Source organism: Mus caroli, chromosome 3, assembly GCF_900094665.2.
Source record: "Mus caroli chromosome 3, CAROLI_EIJ_v1.1, whole genome shotgun sequence".
Lineage (NCBI taxonomy): Eukaryota > Metazoa > Chordata > Mammalia > Rodentia > Muridae > Mus > Mus caroli.
Window position 1 is genome coordinate 1,060,917 of NC_034572.1, and position 4,517 is coordinate 1,065,433.

Genomic DNA, 4,517 nt, shown 5'->3' on the forward strand with positions numbered 1-4,517 from the left:
TTTTGTCTCTTAGGTGAATTTATGGAAGAATTCTAAGTTTACCTTTGAGAATTCAGGAAGCACTTAAATATGATATTGGTTTGGAATTTTATTATAAAATAATTATTTAAATTTTAAGTTATTTAAAATTTAATTTTAATATAATAATTCTCTTAAGGAGAATAAGTTTATATATTTATTTTCAGATATTTCATATATGTTATTTTCATATATTAATATGTATGAAGATAATAAAATTTACAGCCTCTTAATTTTTATAGAATTTGGTATTATGATTTTGAAAATATTGACTCTTCCCATGAGCTTAGTATGTTAGTCTGGGGCGTATAGAAAAACAAAATTAAAAGGATGAATATTTATAACACTGGCTAAATTTATGTAGTTTTGATAGCCTAATAATGCTTATATTCAAAATTCATGGGCTGAGAACTTTGAGAACTTTGTAACTGCTTTGTCTATGAGCCTGGATTATATCTAAGTATAAAGGTAAGGATCCAGTGCTATTGTTGGAGAACCACTGTCTGTGTTGGAAAGCTAAAGAAGTGTAGTTCTGATGTCAGGAAGAAATGCAGCAGTATTAACAGCATTGCCAAGGTTATTCATGATCTCACCAGCATGACTCAAGCATATTAGATGAATTAACCAGCAAAATTTGAAGGTAAGAAGGGGAAAAAAAAACTTTTTTCCACTGACCCTCTTATAATGAAACCTCTCCCATCTTCATTAAATTTAGCTACATCAGTTAACAGAGTATACTCAGTAACTTAGGTGATTCTCATGGAGTCAAGTTCACCATCAGATAAACCATCACAGGACAGATAACCGACTCCTTGTCTATATTCACTCATATTATATTTGCTTTTCCGCTATAGGCAAACTTTTCTCTTCATGGACTACATAGTACACATTCTGCTTATCCATGTCCTTGTTTAAAGTATTTGTGGAGAAAATGAAGCATGCAAAATAGTTACTAATATTGACTAATATTAAAAGTCAATTAATAATAGGCTATCTTAGTTGGAAAACAAAACTGGAATTTTTTATTCAATCTGATTTTCTTTCCTTATTTATTTATTTTAAATTTATATGTACCTATATGGGTGTGTCTGCATGAGTTTCTGTGTACCGTGTATTTTTTGTGGTGTTTGTGTTGGCCAGAAGGGCCGTTGGAGCCCTTACCATGAGAATTACAGGCAGGTGTGAACAATCTAATATAGATGATGCAATTCAAACCCAGTTCTTTTGCAAAACAATTAGTGTTCTACTGCTGACTTATCTCTCAAGCCCCTCAATTCCATTTTTGTATTACCTCAAGGCATAAAAGTTATAATACATCCAAGTTTGAACAGATGCTCTTATTTCCTATTGCACTGAAAAAATGTCTGAACCTCAACCTTAAACGTAGTTTCTACACAAATTCTTTTTTTTTTTTTGATATTTGCCTTCTATTTTCTCATTCTCCTTTATATCGAGGACACATCACTCCTTTTTAAGCAATGCTTTAGTCTGTGAAGATTAAAGACATAATAGTCTCTGAAACACTTTTTTAACAATTACCTCCTTTGACTTTCATGAGTATTCATGTCATGCAGAGCTTTTCTACAGTCTTGAAGTGTTTCAACGTTTCCCTATGCTAAGACCATGACTCAGTCTACCTTTTCTCTGTTTTCTCTCAGATCCATATATAGTCAATTATATAAAATAATAAATATATTTTAAATGACAAATATCACAAAATATTATAAGCAAAATGTTCCTGGTAGGCTGTTCTAAGGTAGCTGTGGTAGAGTCATTAGTTGTTTCTGGGATGGCTACAACATGAAGTGAGGTGGTTTTGGTTGAGAAAGATTCAGTGTCCTGGAGGACTTCTTAAACCTTTGAAGGAATGAATGGGAGGAAGAAACAAACTGGGAGGAACTGGAAAAAAAGATAAATACAAACAATGGCAGGGATACACAAACCAGTTACAACTGGGTGCAGAGACCCCATAGAGCTTCACTGACTGCCACATTTTTTGTTCAACTAGAAAATGCTTTATATTTATCATTCAAGATTTATTATGTTTTCCACAACATTACTGTTATACTTGTGTCTTTTTAATTTTTTATCATTTATAAGGAAATATTAAACCATGTTAGATGATAGTTTTTTGGTTTCTTTTTACCTGGGTGTCTTTAAAAAAAGATATTTGCTTAAAATTAAATAGTAGAAATTCCTTGTGATGACTCATGACATCATTGTGTATAACCAAGATGTTCTCTAATAACAATACCCATGGTTGTGACACTTTGAAACAAAAGAAAAATGCTTATTTAGAAAAAAACAATTATTGTCTCTCAAGAAAACTGACTCCTTTTGTTTCTGTACTTGGAAGGAAGGAAAAAAAAAACCTATGCCTCGCTCTTATTTTCTTCCTCTTTTTTTCTGCCATTTAGGGAAAGTATTGTTTTGGGAAAACTGCACTTTTCATAAGAGCTGAAAGATTAAGAATTTTCATGTAAAAATGGCTAGACAGAAATTTTCAAAAGTCCTTTCCATCATCTAACTTCATGTCCCAATCCTACTGCAGTTGTAAACACTTCTCAAACGGTAGACCTATCAGGGAGAAATCACCCGAGCTCATCTACTCAAGGGGTCTCAGATCTCTGAATCTAAGAGGAAGATGCAGTAGTAGAAGCCTAAGAAGAGCCAGATAAGGAGAGCAAAATAACCATCTGTGCCAGAAAATATGGCCCACACATGGCCCAGCATAAGTAGAAAGGGCAGAATTAATCCAACTGAAGAGTCACTGTAGTGATAGTGAGTGTAAACTACCTCCTGAGGTCACAAACCACCTGGAGAGTCCTGTTCATAGTAACTGCTGAATAAGTACAACAATAGGACATCTAACACTATTGCCAAATATCTTTAAAATCTCTGTTTCTAGGCTATAGATTAACTCCATGGATTGAGGGTGAGACTTAACCTCCATATAAGCAAATACTCCATTTTAACAAGGTTACTTAGGGGGTTATTACTTTATTGTTTCAGACAGATGATGTTTTTCTTTTCTTAGTTTTTCTCTTTCTCTTTATCTTTTGTCTGAGGGATGGTTGATCCCAAGCCTGTGGTGAACAAGCTGGTCCCAAATCTTTCCAAATCTAACACATTTCTTTGCCTCCAATTCTTATGTGTCCAAGGACAGGGAACCAAAGATGTTTTTCAATTTGGTTATTTTCAACAGATTATTTTAGGGCATAAGTTGCATTATTCATAAATCCACAGCTCTCAGTTTGTTTGTTTGTGAATCACATGGCTAGCTAGTTGATCCCTCTAGCACATGTTCACAAACATGCATGAAGTTCTAGTTGCTTTAAGCTATTTCCTTAATTTGTAAGATACAATTTAAATCTTCATTATATTCTGTTGTTTTATTTACTTTAGGCACAGAGGCTCACTTTTTGTCCCAGGCAGACATTTCCTGAGATCTTCATGATTCTGCCATTGCCTCTGGGATGTGTAGATTTCAGCACTGAACTACCACACTCAGTTTTGATGTTGTTGTTGTTATTGTTGCTTTCGAGACAGGGCACACTCACTTGTAACTAATATTTTTAATTAATTGTTTTTTCACCAGGCAGTACTGTTGGTGGCCTTTAATCCCAGCATTTGAGAGGGAGATCCAAGCAGATTTCTGAGTTGGAAGCCAGCATGGTCTACAGAGTGAGTTCCAGGACAGCCAGGGTGATACAGAGAAACTTTGTCTCAAAGAATCAATCAATCAATAAAATAACATTTTTTCATCAAATATACTCAGATTATGTTTCCCCTCTCCAATTCCTCCCAGATCCTGCCAACTTCCCTATTCTCTCAAATTCATATATTTTGTTTCTCTCCCTAATTAGAATACAAAAATATATGATGATGATGATGATTAATGTGAGTCTAGGACAAAACAAACACAAATAATAGCCAAGCAAAAATTATAAGAAACACAAAGAAACTCTGAGACACACACGTTCAGATACACAGAAAACCTATAAGTATAGAACCAGAAATCAGAGCATATAAACTATTTGCTGTAATAAAGGGAAAAAAACCCAGACAAAGCATTGTGAGACCAAAAATACCATTGCATTTCTATTGTCAATCTACTTCTGGGCATGGGACTTCCCCTTAAAAGTGGTTAGTATACCCATCAAGACTATGTTGAAGAAAGCTAAAATTTCCTTTTTGATACAACTAATTAGAGATAGCTTTTTGATTTAGGATGTAGAATTGTGTCCACTTCCCTTGTCTTTACTGTGACCCTATCTGCTTAGAAATATTCATGCTCTGAGTATGCTACCAGTTTCTGTGACTTCATACCTACCTACACACACACACACACACACACACACACACACACACACACACACATATCAGTCTTGTTTTGTCTAGAAAGACTAGTTTTGTTAGTGTTCTCAATTTCTACTGGCTCTGACAATCTTTCTGGATACTTTTGGACATAATATCCTGAGAGAACTCTATGGAGGCAG

General features: G+C 34.3%; 1 non-coding gene across 1 annotated transcript; it reads right to left on the minus strand.

The window, feature by feature from the left end:
• Nucleotides 1-3,079: 3,079 nt before the first annotated feature.
• Nucleotides 3,080-3,211, minus strand: LOC115030726. The gene has a single exon (XR_003836323.1). It is a non-coding gene; the product is annotated as a small nucleolar RNA SNORA38 (small nucleolar RNA).
• Between the last annotated feature and the right edge of the window lie 1,306 nt (nt 3,212-4,517).